This window comes from Notamacropus eugenii, chromosome 4 (genome assembly GCF_028372415.1).
Source record: "Notamacropus eugenii isolate mMacEug1 chromosome 4, mMacEug1.pri_v2, whole genome shotgun sequence".
Taxonomy (NCBI): Eukaryota; Metazoa; Chordata; class Mammalia; order Diprotodontia; family Macropodidae; genus Notamacropus; species Notamacropus eugenii.
Window position 1 is genome coordinate 390599229 of NC_092875.1, and position 20950 is coordinate 390620178.

General features: G+C 35.2%; 1 long non-coding RNA gene across 2 annotated transcripts in view; it reads right to left on the bottom strand.

The window, feature by feature from the left end:
• Positions 1 to 11769: 11769 nt before the first annotated feature.
• LOC140501661 (uncharacterized) overlaps positions 11770 to 20950 on the bottom strand; it is a 48883-nt gene continuing 39702 nt past the window's right edge. The window contains exons 5-6 of one of the 2 annotated variants that reach the window (XR_011966292.1): positions 17650 to 17763; positions 11770 to 11955 (exon numbers count right to left, since the gene is read on the bottom strand). This is a non-coding gene — a long non-coding RNA (uncharacterized lncRNA). The remainder of the gene's footprint in view (positions 11956 to 17649; positions 17764 to 20950) is intronic. The other variant, XR_011966290.1, reaches the window with a different exon arrangement.

Sequence of the window (20950 nt, forward strand, 5' to 3'; positions counted from 1 at the left end):
TACGTACATACATACATACATACACACAAACATTTTCCTCAGTGATAGATTTTTTTAATTATCTCATTGGGGTAATTATTTTAACACAGCACAAATAATACTTAGAATATGATATTGAAACTTAGAAATTCTGAGTCAAAAAAAGATTTTTTTAATTATGCTTGAAGAGTCAAAATTATTACTAGAGATGTCCAAAACAGATAAATATGTCAAAAATACAGCAACCTCCTTATGGTAGTGGAACCTTCAGGTAGATATAGCAAGAAGAACCTCATCTTATTATTTGAAGTTAAACTTATTTTCCATCCTTGTCTCCTTATACTGCTGTTTGCAGGTACAGTATTAAAAAACAAATAAACAAAAATTGGGGTGGAGGAATATGAAGTCAATGCCTTGCTAACAGCTATTCTCTGATTTTGTCACTTTGGAATGCTCTAGGATGTGGATGAATTACTCCAGAGGAGGAGATAATGGGAATCCCAGTAGCCACTCTGCCTTCTCAAGTACCTCTCTCACTTCCTGATTTTGAATAAAGTTGTATGGAACCACATTTTATTTTATTCTACTTCTGAAGAGTACAGGAGAGAGTGGGTTGAATACACAAAGGTTAGGCAACATTATGGCAGGGTAATCCCAATGAGAGAGTTGGACTACCAGGGCCCATGACTAGTTAATGGAGATAATGGATGGATAAGAGATTGACAACATTTCATACTAAATTACCACCCACTGCCAAATATATGTTATCAACTTCTATCATTTTAAAATGACTATTAAGAGTATGTATTGAATAAATTGAGGTGTAAGTCATATCTTAGCTAAAATATGTACATAAAATGAAATTTATTTTCTCTATATATCTCCCTCTGAATTTGTCTGTCTCTCTCATTTGTCTCTTTTTTCTCTTTTTTCTCTCTCACTATTTTGTTTCCATCTCTCTATGTCTCTATCTCTGTTTTTCTCCCAGTTTGTCTATCATATTGTCTGTCTCTATATGTGTTGCTGTCTTTCTCTGTTTCTATCTTTCTGTCTCTCTCACTCTCTCTCCTTCCTCCCTCCTCCCTTCCTCTTTCACTTTTTCTCTCATGTAAAACAGCACACTGAAGAAATAGTAACAGAAAGGCAAAGAATCAAGTTCAAAATAAATTGGTTGTGCTGAAACATTTGTAATTAAGCATGATAACCAATTACAGAAATACCTGGAGTACTCTGTTATTCGCTCTCCCACATCAGAGGTTTCCTAATCAATTTGAAATAACCAGACACTGCTATAGAAAATAAGCAAGATCACAGCATTTGCTAATGAGTCTCAAAAATGGATTTCACTGCATGAAAATGTTCATTGTCAAGAAAAAGATTGTTTTCAGAATCTTTAGGGTCATTTGCATTTGATTGGAGAACAATCCTTTGTTCTTGCCTCCCTTCTTACATCCTCTACAACACTGCTTATTTTTGCTAGTGATTTCATATTATTGTATCAGTATGGTATCCCAAGTGCTAAAAATATACCCAAATAAACCCCTTTGTGCTGAAGCAGCGAGTAGGCACTTCAGTTATTATTTAATTTCACTATGTTGTGTAGGTTTCCTTGAATTTAAATTTGCACATGTACGACTTTTTGGAAATTTGTTTGACAGAAGATAGAGTGGCAGAACTCAGAAGTTGACACCAAGGCAGAGTATTTGTATCATGAAGAATAACACTTAAACATTTCTGAAATGTAAAACCACAGCAATCCCCTTCCCCAGAGACCTGGACTCTTGGTGAACATGAAGTCTGAAGCTCACCAGTCCCCAAAAGGGATCCTAAGAGACAGCGGTGGAAAAAAAAAATCACAAGTCTCAAAAGAGTCTGTCATTTTCACAAGAAAAGAAAGACTATGAAAGAGATTGGCACACTCCAGACAGAAAGAAGAACCTGTCACTTTTATTTTCTTAAAGGCAATATTATTTGTGGTGTCTGCAGGTTTGCATAAGTTATCACAAGACCTTTTGTGATCTTATCTCACAAATTTCCCAATAAATATGTAGTTGGTATGATTTATTCATTCTTTCCTAAACCTTAGTATGACATAATTTTTCCCTTTCTTCCCTTGTCCCCTTCTCCCATTTCTCTCAGTTGCCTGTTTTCTCCTTCTGTTTTGACTCAGAACACTTCCAGATCTCTAGGTGTATTTGGGAGGTCCATTTGTCCGATTGTGTTGTCTCGCAGCAAGTCTCACATAAGACAAGACAGATGGAAACCAACAGATTATCCTCCTGGTATTGATTATTAATTTCCACAATGATCCCAAAATGCACTTCTCTGATCTTTGTCAGCAAAACTTCAACAAAAAAAAAAACTTCAAAATTATTCATGTTGAAATATTCATCATTAAGAATGCCAATCAATTAGAGAAATACCTGAGATACTTTCTCAGTGATTTAATAATTATCCATGAATTTGAAACACACATAATCATGCTATATGTCCCAAAACAAATGGGAACAAATGTTTAAGTTAAAAACAACCAAAAAAGAGAAAAATAAACCCTGATTTCATCTCCAAACTATCAGGGGGCTCAAGCCTAAATTCTATGAATTACTATATTTGGTTTTCACTTACTTTGCCTAGATAAAGATAGCCCAAGGAAGAGGATATTTCAAGAGCTCAGCTGGCAAAGTAGCATTTGGGACCACTGGATGAAATATCATCTGACCTTTTCCTCATAAGGGCAGCAGAATTCCATTACTTTATGATTGTTAGAACGTTAAAGGGAGTAGGATTTCTGATTTCATGAGGAAACAGAGGCCCACAAGGGTGAAGGGACTTGCTTAAGGTCACACAGCTAGTTAGTGACAGATCTTGGATTCAAGCATGAATCTCCTTCCTTCCTAGACTCATGGCTTTCCCACTATATTAAAAATCTTTGTCATATTCTCACACCAGTCTTTAATGAGAAAATTTCTTTTGCTTTTAGCTTGAGTTTTAGGGAATCTTTTTTCTCTTTTTTCTGACAAGTTCTCCCTCACAGCAACATAAAATTCTTTTTTAAAAAAATAAAATATAATTTACTTTTAGTTTTCAACATTCACTTTGATGAGATTTTGAATTTTAAATGTTCTCCCCCTCCTTCCTTTATCCCCTCACCAAGAGAGCATGCAATCTGATAATAGGTCATATATCTATGATCATGTTAGACAAATTTCCACATTAGTCATGTTGGAAAGAAGAATGAGAATCAAAGGGAAAAACCACAAGAAAAAAAAAAGGAAAAATAGTATGCTTCAATCTGCATTCAGACTCCGTATTTCTTTCTCTGAATGTGGATAGCATTTTCTACCATGAGTCTTTTGGAATTGCTTTAAATCCACAGCAACATAAAATTGAATGAAAATAGAAAATCAATTAAGTAAATATTTATTGAGTTCCTAAATATGTAAACCTCCATTGACTAATTACTGTGAGGAATGAAAAGAAAAATAGACCATGATCCACTAAATGGGATCAACTAGATATTTTTGAGTAGTGAAATGACATGATTAAAGTTGCATTTTAGAAAGATTACTCTTAGAATAGTACACAGGATAAACTAGAGGAAGAAGATGATTGAAGCAGAGGGAGGCAAAGATAGTCTTAGGATTCTCTTGCAATTATTGAAGTACATGGTAAAAAAAAGTCTTTTATTTAAATGTGTTCTTCAAGAAGATATTGTACATTGATGGCAGAATTAAATCAATTTATTGTTCTTTCTTAGCCCTAATTTACCTACTAATTTTAAAGTGATAATAAACCAAAGCTCTTATTTTCATTGTCTTTGCCTTCCCTAGGTTCATAAACAATACAAAATCAATTTCTGAAATGTCTACACACCTGATTCAATAACTAGTCCTAATCAAACTTTTGTTTCTTCATAAACATATTGGTATCTATAGATTCTTTTTTAGCATTTCTCTCAAAAAAGTGTAATCAACACTGGGAGGTTAGAAATATGGAGAAATGGAAGAAAATCATAAGAAACTACAATCTCCTCTGGAGTATGATAGATTTGGAACATTCTTATGTGAAATTGAACATTAAAAATGACTAATGTTTTGCTAAAAATAGGGACCTAACTGGGGTAAGTAGAGAAGAATGAAAACTCCCTTTTCCTGTGTCATGCATCTTTCTTGGAATCTCATAACTATTCCGTGCCCAGGGCAAATTTGTCTGGGGCAAAGTTCACAAAGGAAACACAAAAAGAGAAAAGGAGTCATCACCAAGTGGGAAACTTCTGAATACATTCCCTATGTCCATGGAATCCAAAAGCCTTGGAATTATAGCCAAATGACCAAACCATATTGATGATCACATTTCCTGTCATCCTCTCTTAACTGTTAGTGATTAGGGGAAAAAATGTGAAGGTTAAACCCAGTGATCCAGGGCTCTGATTGTGACTTGATCTTAGGAAAAAGCATGAAAACATGATTAGGACAGCCTAATGTCAAGGGAATGATCATTATTAATAATATCATTAATAGAGTTTTCTTATCAATTTCATTTTATTGTACAAACATTTATTTATCCTCCTTAAAATATTTCTTTTTGGAAGCAACATTTTTCTTATGCCAAAGTTTTTGAAAGGGCTTTATTTAGCCAAAGCTATTTGGCAAATACAGGCAAACAAATGCCGGCATTCATCCCAAACCTAACTCCACTCAAGATATTGCAGCAAAGTCTGATAAAAGCATTTCTTGATACAAATATTAATTTGGCTCATTGCTTTAAGGATCCTCCCTTCTGTCAGTGACTTTCAAATTAGTTTTGTGTTTTATATTTACCTTTGTGTTTTGCTGATGGGGTGTGTGTGTGTGTGTGTGTGTGTGTGTGTGTGTGTGTGTCTATTTTGATTAGTGTTAAGAGAGAAATTTTAAAATTATCTAATCAAAAATCCCTTAAAATATTATGAGGTATCAAAGCTTCCCTACCATGGCTCAGTTGAGATGAAACCAATTGACAGAGGTTTACATTTTTCTCCTAGTTTTTTATCGATTTCTTTTTCCTAAGGTGATGCATCATATAGGGTTCTTTAAAAAGTTATTGTATTTACCCTCAATTGATTCCTTTCTACGTGACTAATCCATTTGATATTTCCCTTTAACTTAGAATCTGGTCATTTTTTCACATGCAACAGATGTCATATGGTATAATAGAGAGATGGCTAGCCTTGGAGGCAGGAAGACATGGTTTCAAGTTCTACCTCTGACATGGAGGCTGTGTAACTCAACATATGTCACTTACCCTTTCAGTATCCCCAAGTAACTCTCTAAACCTATAAATTATGGAGTAAATGCCCTTCTGCCTCAAAGTCCACGCAAGAATTCCCTATACCAATTAAATTACAAGTCAGGAAAAAACATTTAACATAGACGTTCTATTCTTAGCCCTTCTTTCATTCTCTGTGCTTCTAACTTTCCTTTCATGGGAATTCTCTGGGTTTTTTTTATATTGTATTCCATTACCTAATTCATCCTTTTAATGTCTGCCTCTGAACACATCGAACTTATTTCAAAAATGTTCATGACAGTTGCTGCCCCACAAACCCTTATTTTTGAAGAATCCAAAAAAATTGGTAGCATTAATCATGAATAACTCTGACAGTTTTCTTTTTTGCTGTTACAAAGACACTATGGTATAGTGGAAAGGGCATGATTTGGGAATCAGAAGACTTGAGTTTGAATATTAGTTATGACACTTTCTAACCATGTGACCTTGAGCAAGTTATTTTACTTTTCTAGGTCTCCGTTTCCTCATCAGAAAATGAGAGAAGAGGTGGACTAAATGATATCTAAGGTTCCTTCCAGCTATAAATTTTATGACTTCTAAGTATAACTTCCCACTGGAATTCTGTTTATTAGAATATTGCTTTTGTTAATTGCACCAGAAGGGGTTTGAGCCCCCAGTAGTCTAGTATTCTTTTCTCTTCCATTTCTATCCCCAACCATGAGAAGTGTTTTGTCTCCTACTTCCTGAAACTTTTTATCTATACAATTAGGATTGTCCAGTTTTGAACAAATAACCCTTCCCAATTTATTCTTATAAACCTCAAATGCATTTCGTTTCCTTCTTTAGTGTCTTTAGTCTTTGAAGTCCACTTTATTTAGAAACATTACACATTCTCTTTAATATCTATGTTACATATACATATATAAGAGCATACATACATACATACAGATGGTGAAGAGGAAAAAGAGGGATTGTGTATTTGTGTCTGTGGGTGTGTGGCAGATAATATGAAAACTGCAGCCAATGCCCATCTAAAATTTAAAATTTAGTAGGCTATATCTCTTCTGAAACTATTGAATTAAATATTTGATAATATACTAGGATAAGGAAAATTATCAGAAAATAAAATCAAACATCAACTAACCCTGGAAAGAAAAAGAAATGTAGTTTTGCCCTATTTGAAGCTCAAAAACTTTATTTTACATATTGAATCTCTAAAAACACAGCAACTGCCAGCTAAGCAAACAAATCAACAAAACAACCACTAACTCCACAAGAAAAGTATTAACATAGACATAATCTACTAATGTATTAATCACTGATGGGCATTGGCCCATTGATAGATACTTGGCATTATTACCTCCCATTGTAATTTCAAATGAGGCAGTAAGATCATCACACTGCTAGTCTTTCCATATCAAAATTAAAACAAGAAAAATTCCACATAAACTTTTTTCTCCTTGGCTAACATTTGTAGACCCTGGAAAATTTTACCTTCTTGCATTCAGTATCAGTACTATTGCTTGGGGGAAAAAATTAAAGATGCTGTATGCTTCTGTATGGCTTTATAACCACCATCATAATCATCCTTCCTCCCCATAAGCCAAATGAAAATTAGCATATCCCACTCCTCATGCCCCAAACTTCTTTTCTTCATAGAATTCTAAACACATTTCTTTTAAGTACTTTTAACATATTGTAAAAGTGAAAAACAAAAAAGAAGCTGTAAATAGGGAGCTGACCTTAGAAAGAAGTCAGGAGGGAAGTTCAAGTCCCACCATTGATAAGTACCAGCTGTGTGACTAAGGGTAGGTCACTTAACTTCTTAATTCCTAAGACAGTTTTTTAAGATTAAAAATTGCAGAGTTGGCTCTGAACTGCATTGACAGAGGGTAAGTCCTCATGAGGACTTCTCCATACCACTTAAATCACAAGTATCATCCAAAAATTAAAAGGTAGTGAGATGGCGGAGCTTGAAAAAAATTTCAAACTCGAGGTTTTCCTCCAAAAAAAAGATAAGATAACACCTCTGAGTGAATGTAGAGTCTTGAAAACAAATAAGAGTAGAGGCAGAACAATTGTCCTTTTGCAACAATTGAAGAAGATTTGAAGAAAAATCTCAGGACTAGATTTCTACACTGTGAAGAGTAAATGCCTCCAGCCTAGGGTCCCCTTTAACAAATAGTGTCAAGCTGCTTAAACAAGTCTCAAGCCCTAGGCTTAACTGGGGCAGGAGGCTGCCTTGGACAGCCATAGGAACTTTTACCCCTGGGACAGTGAGAGGAGTTGGACATCTGACCTGGGGAGATCTAGGGAACCTGTGCTATAGCCCAGCTGTGCTACAGTGAGCCACCTGGGAGAGAAGGAACCAGCACATGCCAGTGAGTGCAGAAGCAATACAGCAGAGAAAGCCCCTGGCTGTGGGCACTTAAGGAGGCTAGAGGTCTTGATTGGAGTTCAAGGTCAGAGGGGAGAACTAAAGAGGATCAGAGGTCCCCATAACCCAGGACTAGAGTGATTATAAAAACTAAATTGTAGTAAAAAAATGCACAGGCAAAGGGGAAAGAATCCAACCATAGAGAGCTACTATGGGAATACAGAAGACAGTGGTTCTTATTCAGAGGAGGGTACTGAAGCAAAGAAACCCTCTTCTACTCCAAAGAGTAATGTCAAATGGTCACCTGTCCAAAAAGAATTCATTGAAGAACTTTAAAAGACTTTAAAAATCAAATGAGAGAGATTCAGGAAAAATTTTAAAAAAATAAGAACAACACAAGAAAAACAAGAAGATTATGACAAGTCAATCAATTAGAAAAAGGAGATTTGAAATCTTGAGGAAGAAAATAACTCCTTGAAAATCAGAACTGAGCAAGGAGATGCCACTAAAGTTATAAGAGATGAAGAAATATATATATGTATGTGTATATATATATATATATATATATATATATATATATATATATATATATATATATATATATATATATATATACATATATATATATATAAATTTGGCCTCTGGCTGAAAATATCATACCCAATAAAGCTAAGCATAATTTTGAGTGGAATAAAAGGACATTTGATCAACTGTCAGACTTTCAGGATTCTGTTACCAAAAAAAAAAAAATGAACTCAATAGAAGATTTCACATACAAGAGCCAAGAGAAATGTAAGGTGCATACCAAAGGCCAATTGCAAAAGAATAAATAAGAGTAGAATGTTTACCTTTTATGTATGGAAAATGTAAAAGCGGTGTCTAAGATTGTTACCAGTAATTAGACAGCTTTTAAGAAAGATTGGGGTAGACCTGAGTATGATATGACTTTAAAAAGTAAAATCATTTAAAAAACAGCTAAAAGAATAATCATCTTATACAAATGAGGTGCAGGAGGAAGAACCAATACAGAGGAATTAGATAGGGGAGGAGAGCTGTTGGTTCTGGACACCAACTTTCATTACTAATGGATTTAAGAGGAGAAAATACATATACATTCAGAAGAGTATAAAAGTCTTCTAAATTTAAAAAGAAATAAAACTCTAAAGAATAGGGAGGGGGACATGATAAAGGAGGGATCTTTAGAAAGGAGAGTGAGGGAATAGGCTAAAAGGGGGATATAGAAGGGTGTTTAGATTTAGGGGAATGGGAGTAGAAGGGAGGGAATTTTAGAGGGGAGGGGAATGGAATAGGTCCAAGGGTGTACAAAAGGGTGTATATATCTAGGGAATGGGAAGAAAAGGGAGGGATGGCTGGAGTGCGGGGGTAGGTTAAGCAATAAAGGGCAAAGTAGCAGGTAGATGTAAAGTAGAGGTGTCAAGAGAGACAGGAAAAAAGATATATGCACAAACATTTTTTTATAAACATCTTATAAGATGTTTCACATTGTCTTCTATGTTTTTCATCCTCTCTTGGGAAAAGTATATGTTTTTATATGTACACATGTATATATGTATGTATATGTATGTACATATCAAACTACATATAAATATATCCATGCTTAATTGTAACCTTGGAGTAGCAGGTACGGGGGAAGAAGGAGGAAAAAAGTGTACAGCAGAGAACAAAAAAAACCTACAAGAAAGCCAAGATGGACAGCTTTCAACATAACAAATTATTTAATATGTAGGTCTTCTTGAAATGATAAATTATTGTTATATATTCTGAATCCTCTCCTATTTTCTGCTGTGCACATGACATTTTTCTTATTTTATATTTATGTTTATTTCTTTTTCTTATTATGTATTTAAGTTTTAGTATTTGTCTAAACTTTTTTTAAATTTTAAAAATTAAAACTATAAAGATAAAAAGAGCCCACGTTTGCTTGCTTTTGTAAATACAATTCTGTTTCAGTGTTTTGCTTTCTTTTGTTTTTATAAACTGTTTTTAGCCTAAGAAAACTTGAAGGGATAGAAGATTTCATAAATGTTTATAAATATTGATTTGCTTTTTCTTATCTCCTTACAGCTATGAGCAGGAAAAATAAATGTTGGTTTTCATCATTTGGGGTTTGGTTTTGCTTTTCTTACTGAAGATTGCTACTTTTAAAGAGTCATTTTCTCCACTTTTGGAAGGAATATGTATAATGTGAGACTATCTGGAAGGCACATGGGTGACAGGGACAGAGCTATTCACTTTGCAAACCGATTTTAAGAGATATTTTACAATTTATTTTTAGGTATGGTAAGGTAATATTATTTTCAGGAGGTGATTAATGAAATACAGGGAAAGAAGACTGTTACAAAAGGGATGTCAGAACCACCTGTCTTGGTCTACTACATGTCAGGCATGTGCTAAGCACTGAGCACTATGGCAAGTGCTGGACAAATTCTTCCATAAGCTGGTAAATGACCTTCTGTCTTTCACAATAGAACTATAAACAGAAGCTTAATTTGTGAGTGTGATGATTACTCTTTCCTATTTGCAGACATAAGCATCTGTTCAGTCTTTAGTTATAACATGAACATGACCACCTTTGCCACATAACTTACACAAAATGCAGGTCCTATACTGTCTATGGCTGCTTGCATCACCTAAAATACTTAAACAGTTTCTGTACTTTACTTAAATGCTTCTTTCTTGAGCCAAATCTGTAACATCTCAACATAAAGATGTATGATAGATGATTTGGACAAACCTCTGTTTGCCATGCACTACTTCGTGCTTGCATTCCCTCACCCTAAACCCAAATAATTCTATAATCTTTATGATATTTCATTGTTTTCCACATAACATCATCCTTGTGTCATATCATCTGTCAGCCAAAAATACATGTTCCCCCATTATTTCATTCTTCAGTCAAAAATCTATTACTGGAGCCCACTCTGTGGTATCACCTTAAAGACCATTCCAAAAGTTTTGCTCTTCTTTCTTAATTTTGGTCTAAAAAAAGTTGCCCCACTTCTAAAGCTGACATTGAGAGCCTTCATGCTTGGCATCTAAAGTACCACAAATATATCTCTTGGACTCATCTCCAAAGTGTTAATTATTTCAGTGTGGATATTTTTTGCCCATGTATAAAATTAAAATTCTGGTCTAAAATATTCCCTCAAATGACTGTTCTGTTTCTCCAAAGGACTTTTTTTTCTTTGGCCATGTTTTGCCTTTTTCTTCTCATCTTTGGGACTTTTGAGAAGCATCAGTAATACTGTTGATATCAAGCTCACTTTTTCCTTTTTCCATGCCTCCTTTTTCTTGTTGTACTACACGTATAATTCCATCACAGATGAATCCCATGATAACAAAGAATCATGAAAAACAAGGTAATTTCCATGTCTTAAGGGATGAATCATAGAATCAGTGTTTTATTGATCAAATTATAATAAGGTCCATACAGTTTTATAATGTTTCTATGTCTAGTCTTCCCCATATAACTGTCATCTTATATTATGACAGAATTTGGTCATGGGCTATTGATCTGACAACACATGGATGTTCCACCAAGCTCTCCAATTCAGCATGTTCAAAACTGCATCCAAATTTCCCTCCAAAACTGATTTTATATCTTCTGGCTTAGTTCTTTCCATCTCTGTCAACATTGTTTACCTGCTTTCAAATGTTCTTGATCACTCACTTTCATAATCCTTTATTCTTCCAGAACCCTCATGTCATATCCTGGCAATTCCCCATTCCTATCAGTATCCTTGCTATAAAATCTCTTGCAACCCTCTCCTCCTTCTTATCCCTAAGGTCACTATCCAACTACAGGCCCTCATCTTACCATCTACCTGAACAAATACAATGCCCTGCTACTACTGGTCCCACCATCCAATCATCTTCCCCATCCAATCCACTCTTCATACTACTGCCAGAATAATCTTTCTGTCGCTTTTCTCATCAAACATCTTTGGGCATTCTTATTTCCTACTAAGTAAATTTCTTACTCCTCAGCCTGTCTATTAAGAAATCGTATAGTATATTGGTACCCTATGTTCCCAGAATGATCTCATATTATCTCCTTCATTGGACTGTAGCATTTATCTAAACCATAGCACATTGTGCTATCACATCCATACTTACCTTAGGCTTTTTCCTGTACCTAGAATGTCTTCCTTCTGTTTACTTGTTAAATTCCTATCCATCACCCTTGGTGGAAAGTGCTACTTATCTCCTGATAGAGAGATGATGGACTAAGTATGCACAATGTGACAAATATGGGGACCGGGTCAATACAGGAATTCTTATTATGCGTATTTTCCACAGGATTGTTTGTTTTTCTAGTGCAGGGGAGGTAAAAGAGAGAAAAAAATAGATGCTTGATAATTGAAAAAAATCATTTAAAAGTCCTTACCCATCCTTTAAGGTAAAACCTAATTTAAATGCTGCATTCTCCAAGAAGTCTTTCCTAATTCTTCCTTTTGGTGCTAATCGTGCCCCTCAGACCTCACTTAGCAATTTATTTTCCGTGAGAGAAGGGACTGTTCTCATATTTATATCTCTAGGACCTTGCACATCTTAAGAATTTAATAAATGTTTGTTAAAGGGAAATGAATTATGGCTTTCTAATGCACTGAACACCCAGTGTTCTGTATGATAGCTATGTGCATTGGTGCCCCATCCCCAACTAGACTGTAAGCTTCCTAAAGGTTCAGTCTTATGTCTTAGATATTTTGTATTTTCCCCTTTCCCACCACAGTAATCTACACACAACAGATGGTTATAAATGACTGTTCTACTAAATCGTTGCCCTTTGTGGTTATTCCACAGTGTATTAGAGGAGAAGGTAACTGATTTATGACAGAATTCTTTGACCTCTTTTTGTCATGTCATCAAGTTGCAATTACTCTTTATATTTCTTCACCTCTTTGAGAAAGAAAAAGGTGGGCCCAGATTTAGAGGACCTTTAAAATGATAGAGGAGGTTTGGGATTCAAAGTGCTAAGCAAGAATGGGAGTAATGAGTAATGAAAAATTCTTGAAAAATTTCTTGATATGATGAAAATGATATTCTATGAAAACTGATCTTCCCAAATCCTCTCCATAGTATTTGTAGCATTACATTAGTTAAATTCACACTCTCATCCTTCACATTAATATTTTTTCCTTAAGATTTTCCTTAACATAATCACCAGTACCACATGAAAGAGATGATAAGACTATGTTGTGATATAAAGAAAAAGCTAGCTAACATGTGATCTGGTAATCAAAATGACATTAAAAACCTCAAACCTTAGGACTTTACACAGGAATTTTAAAATATCCTATTTTACATATGGACATATATCCAGTGGCTTAAGAGTGAAAAGAGAATGGAAAAAGGTTTGTTTGCTTTTTTAAATTGTTAGGTATTATCTGAGGTTCATATCTCTGATTTCATAGGCATTGGAAATTTCCAGTGTGAAAACTCCCTCCCCTCATGTAGATAAGCAACTCATTTGTAATTTATAGTCTTTGTGAGTTGCTTAAGACATGAGATATTAATCCATTTACCTATGATCACATAGCTGGTGTCAGAGGCCTAACTTAAACCCAAGTCTTCTTGACTCCAAAGCTAGCTTTCTATCTGCTACACCAGGCTGCCAGTCATTAAATAGTATAGATAAATGTATGTAGCTAGATCCCAATTAATGTGAATAATGAATACTGTGAAGTGATTGAATACATATGAATTCACATTGTTCAAAATTATGATTTATAAAATATGATAACTGGGTTCAACCCAATGGAAACAAGAACAAATTCAAATAATATGATCATTATTATTTACAAAGTTCATTATTTACACTAACCCAGCTTTTGGGCTACCATTTCATAATGGTGTTAATCATTATGAAACTTTTTTTAATTTTTGCAACTGCAGTGAAAATACAAATTCTAAATACTATTATATCTCAACATGAAGTAAAAAAATATTTCTACTGAAATTTATGTACTCTCAGAATGTGGTCCATATCTTATACACACACATTTTTGAGAGGAGACTAGAGTTATGTTCAACTCTTGTAGCCTACAAACTAACTTTTTGCTTTGAAAAACCAGTTAACTTTTAATACTAGAGGTAAACCTCATACTATTGCACTTTGCAGATATTGAGTTATTATTGGGGTTTTTGCTTGTTTGTTATTAGTTTTACAGATTGAAGATTTATGGCAACCCTGTTTCAAACAAGTCTATCAGCACCATTTTTTTCCAATAACATGTGTTCACATCATATCTCTGTGTCATATTTTGCTAATTTTTCAAACATTTGCATTATTACTATATGCCATGGTTATCTGTGATCAGTGATCTTCTATGTTACTTCTGTAATTTGGGAGAAGGAGGGACCACAAATCGTGCCTATATAAGATGGCAAACAATAAATGTTGCATGTACTCTGATGCCCCATCAACCTGCTATTCCTGTCTCTCTCTCTCTTTTCTTGAGCCTCACTATTCTGAGACACAACAATATTGAAATTAGGCTAATTAATAACCCTATATATGACCTCTGAGTGTTCAAATGAAACTGAGTAAGTAGACACAGCAAACTTCATTGTTGTCTTATTTTAAGAAATTGCCACAGTCATCCCAACCTTCAACAACCATCACCCTAATGCATCAGCAGCCATCAACATCAAGACAAGACAGCAAAAAGATCACAACTCACTAAAGACTCAGAAGATGGCTAGCAATTTTAGCAACAAAGTATTTTAATTAAGGTATGTACATTTTTGACATAATATTATTATACACATAATAGACTACAGTATAGTATAAATATAACTTTTATATGCACTGGGAAAGCAAAAAAAACAATTGTGGGAAAGCAAAAAAAAAATTGTGACTCACTTTATTGCAGTGGTCTGGAACAGAACTCCTGTTTTCTCTGAGGTATGCCTGACTATTCTAAAGACTTGAATAGGTTAGAAGTTGTGTTTTCTGATAATTAGAAAAGTTTCTGTGACTCTTCATGTACTAGCTGCTTTGTAATAGGGGACTCTGAGGCCCAGAGGCCTCATGCAAGTCTGTGACAAGGAAAATAAAGAGGGTCCTTCCAGTCTGAAAAAAGCCTTCTTTAACTGCCCATCTCATTCTTTTAACCCTTAAGACCGATTCTGCCCTCAAACTCACCTAGTGAAGATTACTTCCCAGTTTCAGATTCTTAGATGGTGACCTGGGCAATGCCATCAGTAGTCACTCAAGTGCTCACAGTATTCTTTCTAGCTGTTGTTACCGGTGAAAATACCACAAATTAAAAAAGATGTCCACTAAGAGGCGGGCTACAGTAACACCAAGGCAAACATCTTAGGTCAGGAAATACTAAGACCACATATGATTTAGAAAGTCAACAAAGAGGGCTCAAAATGCAAATTTGTGATCAGTAGCACAAATGCAGTTAGATATTCTGATCTACCCCTAGTACAGTAAGTTGCACATAGCAGATATTTAATAAATATTTTCTGAGTTGAATTTAATGATAAGGATCTCAAAGGCTGCAACTCCACTAGTCTTTCAAACCTGTTGTTAGATGAGGCAAATCCTCAGTCATATTTCAAAGGGATCTTTTCATCTAATTATTCTGCTACATACTCTTTCCCCCAGAGGTAAAGGTGATCAACTAAATTCAGCATGTAGAAAGATCTGGTCAGAGAGACAATCAGGAGGATTGAAGACACGTCATTGAAGACAGGCACAGTATAACTCAGACTGCTACAATGAATGTGTTCCTCCACACTTCTTGGCGGGGTAGGATGACCTAGCACAGCAAGTTCAGTGAATGAGCAATGGTGTGAGGAGACAGTATATTTCCTCACACTTCTTTACATCCCCTTTAGCTCTTTTTCTGAAGCTATCAACCAGGGAGGCAATTAGTACCAGTTACAGTGGTGGTCTGGTGACATGGACAGCTATTCGCTAGCAAATAGACCAATTCATTTCATCCAGGTCACTGAACAATCATCTGATCATAAGGACTTTTAGTCAATGCCAAACTCAACTGCATTTGAACTATTGACCTAATTGTGAGTGGCCATCTATCACTGCCATTGCTATTCAGTCACCCATACAGACATTATTTGGAAGATAAATGTGATATCCTCCAGAATGATTTAGGAGTTTTATTCTAAATATGTATTTATCTTGAGCATACAAAATAATTAAATTTAAATGGAAGGGATATGAGATTTTGCAAATCCTTGGCCCATTTTATCTTTCTGATTGCATTACATTTAAAGAGTCTCTACTTAAGAAAGCCTATGTTGCAAGATTTGTCAATTTTCTCTAGCCCAGTTTTATTCGGGATCTTCTACTGTCTTTCCTTTTTTTTTTTAATGAGGGAAGAGGAAAAAATGAAAGGAAAACTAGAAATGAAGAAGGATCTGGGGTAAATGATGATCATGGCTTTCTTGGTTCTCCTTCTATCATTCACTTAGTGATCCCATCAGCTTCCACAGATTCAGTTATCATCTCTATGCTGTGATGATTCTCAAATCTATTTATTCAGGCTCAACCTTTCTGAACTGTCTAATGGATATCTTGAATGAAATGTTTCAAAAATACATTAAACTCAATGTGTCCAAAACTGGACCCATTATCTTTCCCCACAAATTCTTCCCTCTTCCTAAATTACCTGTAACTGTAGGGACCTCTAATATCTATCCTCCCAGTTGTACAGGCTCACAATCTACATGGCATCCTCGACTCTTTACTCTCTCTAAATCCCTGATCTGTTGCCATGGACTACCACTTTTACCATCATAACATCTTCTAATGCATGCTCCCTTCTCTCCCTTTATACTACTACCACCCTAGTGCAGACCCCCAGGATTATTACAATAGCCTACTTGTTCATCTCCTAGTCAAACATCTCTCCCCTCTCCAATTCATTCTCCACTCATCTGTCAGATTAATCTTCCTAAAGTGCAGATCTGACCATTTAAATCAGTCCCTGATTTAATAAGCTCCAGTGGCTTCCTATCATCTCTGGGATTAAATATAAAATCTTCATTTTGGCATTCAAAGCCCCTCTCACCTTTCCAGTCTGCATATAGATTACACCACCCTTCCAACATCACCACAACACACACACACACACACACACACACACACACACACACACACACACACACACACACACACACACACTTTGCTTTCCAGTGATACTAGCCTCCTTCCTGTTACTCAAAAAATACACTCCCTCTCCCAACTCTGAGCATTTTCACTGGCTGTCTTCCATGCCTGGAATGTTCTGTGCCTCATCTGTGCCTCCTGGCTTCCCTAACTTCCCTTTGAGTACTAGCTAAAATCAAATACACAGAAAGCCTTTCTTCATCTCCCTTGATTCTAGTGCCTGCCCTCTGTTGAAAATCTTCAATTTATCCTGTAAATATCTTGTTTGTACATAGTTGTTTGCAAGTTGTGTCCCCTATTAGATTGTGAGCTCCTTAAGATCAGTGACTTGCACAGTGCCTGGCACATAGTAACAAATGCTTGCTGACTGAGTAATTGAGAAGAAAAGGAGAATTACAATTGAATTGTAATTCAATTCAATAAAAATGTATTAAGAACAGCTCCTGAAAATACAAAGACAAAACCAAAATGGTTCCTGCTGTGAAAGAGCTTCCATTCCACTTAACTAAATAACCAAAACATCAGATCAATAAGAATTTTATAATTGTTCATTTTCTTGCTTTTACACCAAGAAACACTAAGAGAAATGGCTTCCTATAGTTGAAAGAATGTTGAATTTCAACTCAGAGGGTCTGCTTTCAAATCTGAATCTTTCACTTACTACCTTTGTGACCTTGAGATAGTCTCTCTTCTCGGGTTCTCAGTTGTTTTATCTGTAAAATAAGGAAGGTTGCAATAGCTAATTTCTAAAACCTCTAACTCTAAATTTCATGCAGTCTGTGTTTATAATCCATTCAGATGCAATGTAGTGCCAAGAGAACTGAATTAGTCAAAGACCTCAGGTTTAAACACTTCATTTTACCTTCTGGACCTCAGTCTCCCCATCTGCAACTTGATGGAATTAGATTAGATAATGGTCTCTCCCAATTCTAACGTTCCACTATAGATAAAAATTCCATGCCTTTTCACTGCTCATCTACAATAGAGAGAAGGAAGGAAGGAGGAAAAAAAACATTTCTTAAGATTTCCTATATGCCAAGCACTGCATTTGAGCCCCACAACAACAGTGGGAAGTAGGTGCTGTTATTACCTTCATTCTACAGCTGAGGAAACTGAGGCATGGAGTAGTTAAATGACTTGCCCAGGGTCATAAAGCTAGTAAATGTCTGAAACAGGATATGAAATAAGGTCTTCCTGATTCCAGGTCCATGACACCTAGTGACCTCAGCCAAGAGGAAATGATCATGAAAGAACTGAGGCAGAAAGTTCTAAAAATCAGAGAAATAGCAAACAGTGTTGTGTTGCTGTTATATTCATTTTAGATAGATACTCTGCTTTCTAGAGCAGATTTGAGACATGGCTAGAATGCATTTTCTAAGCTATCCCTAAGGAATACCTACCAGTGATTCATTTAACTGGACACCAAATGAAGCTAACTTTCTAGATCAAAAAAAGGAAACAAGTATCCTATTCTTCCTTCCTTCTTTCCTTTCTCACTTCTTCCTCTCCTTCCCTCCCTTTTTTCTTCTTTCCCTCCCTCTTTCCTTCCTTTCATCCCTTTCTTTTTTTATACTGTATTTCTTCCTTTTTTTTCTTTCTTTCATAATCAAGGCTGAATTTTTCTAGCTTTGCCAGAAAGGGAGGAGGTTAGAGTAACAGAAATATTACCTTGTTACCTGCATTTCATCAGATTAGTGTCTTTATTTACTTGTTTGAATCTAATTCCCTTCATTTTTTTCTTAAAACAAACAAAAAAATGATCTATAGCTCATACATAGTGTGATGTGCTAAGTAAAGCCAAAATGACTGTTTTTAAATTTTTTTTCTACAGTGGTCAGTCCTTCACACAAGGTGATGGTCTGGTGAAAGAAGCGGGTAACAGATGTTAATGTGTCATCCGAAGCAGATGCAGAGCAGCCTCTCTGACAGACACTCTTTTAGAAGTCCTCTTTGAACTATAGGGATCTAAGTGGCCCATCGTGCCAAACAGGGAAAGAAATGTTCTTTCCTCTTCCCCCCAAGACTACCCTTAATGAGATTCAGTTTTGGTTCATGCCATATCAGTGGATGTTGTGAAGGAACTGGGGACTATTTTCCCTGGCATAGGCTTTATATTGAAGCAAATCACCATTTTATACGTAAAATTATATTTATTGTTTTCTAAATTCACCCCCAAAAGAACCCTTTGAAGTAGATAGAGGATTCTATTTTGCAGATAAGGAAGTTAAGTCTCAGGGACAATAAATATTTTCTCCTTAATAAGACAGCATAGAGCTGAGAAGAAAAAGAATGTTTTAAAAGGCAACTCCTCTGTGCCATTGTCTAATAGAAAATGAAGTGTTCCCAGAAATCCTTGAAAGATTCTTTGTGAAGAGGGAATTTAAAGAGGAAAAATACACAAATATATAGTTCTAGATATGAAGTTGTGGTTTTCAAGTTTTTAAAATAGTTCTACATCAGTGGTGGAAGCAAGGAAAGATGCCCATTAACCAAAATCCAGTTCTCATCTGAAGTACAGTCATGCATCACATGGGGAGAGAAAAGGACTTTTCTTAATGTATTTTTTGTTTTAGGAAACACTCCTCAGTAAAAGGAGTAGTAAGACATTCATAAATGCCATCAAATTTATTTGGGAAATGAAATACCAAGTCTATGAGTGCAAGAAAATATTCTTTACACATTTACCTAAAAAATAATATGATAAAGTACAAAGTATCCTGGACTTGAAATCAGAAAGACCTGGTTGCCTTCAGGTCTTGCGTCTGCTGCTTACAAGGGACCATGGACTCAGTTTTCCTGAGCCTAGTTTCATCATCAGTAAAGTGGGGTAATAGTAATAGTACTTACCTCATAGGGCTGTTATGCGCATTAAACAATAGGATCCATGTAAACCACTTAGCAAACCTTAAATTGTTACATGAATCCTCCCCACCCCCACTCCCATTGTTAACAGAAAGCATATAAATAACTTTTCTCTTTTTCTCCTGCTTCCCTTCCAGGAGAGTATTTTACTAAAATCTGTTTTGAGCACAAAAGTCCTCAATGTAAGATAGATATTAAGAGTGGATCCAGGATATAGAATCTAAAACTTAGAACAAAGATATATTAAGTCTCTACTATCTGCAATGAGCTGTGTTGGGAGTTGAGGGAATTACACCGATAAATATGATCAAATCTGATAATGAAAGCATTTCATAAATATTGAAGCACTATATATGTGTTGTTATTATGATTGTTATATGATACTATCTCCACTCTCCTTCCACAGAAATCCTACTCAAATGCTTCACTGGAAATAGCGGCTAAACCAGAAAAGAACAAGCTAAAAAAAAAAAGAGAAAGACCCCATATATCGAGGCTTTTAGCATCTGTCTTCTGAGAATGTCTAAAAATTTGGGGATGGGCTCATCAATGGAAGGTTGAAGACGAAGAAATGAATTTTGAGGACTGATGAGTAGGGAAGCACACCAGTCTACAAAGACTGTCTAACAGGGCATGGAGACATAAGAATCTACATTGGTAGAGTAAAATTATGGATCTTTTGAAACCTCTTACCTTCAAGGAGCTTACAACCTGGTGAGACAGACCTTTTTTGTTTTGTTTTTATTACAAACTTAGCATTCTAAAACTTAAACAAAATTACATAATCATATAATTACTACGAATTATATGTAATTAATTTTCAAATAGTATATATAAACTTTAAGTATATATATATATATGTGTATATATATACATACATACACACACACATATATGCATATATATGTATGTGTGTGTGTATATATATATATATATATATATATATATATATATATATATATATGATGGATGTCCCAAAAGTCTCAGTGTAATTTTAAGTTATTAAAGCTTAAAGTGTTCCATCAATCCTAGCAGATTATCCTTCAAGATCTGTCTTGACTACAGTCTCATCTTAGCCATCCATTAAGCTATTAAGCCTTAACACTATACCAAGACTTTTGGGACACCTCTTATAATCTTTCAATATTTCTAATGTTTTACATCTATTATCTCATTTGATCCTCAAAATACTGTGAAATCGGTGCTATGATGATCTCCATTTTACATGTGAAAAATGTGAGACTATAAAAGTTAAGTGATTTTCCTAGGATTACGTTGCTAGTACCTGAGATGGGGTTCAA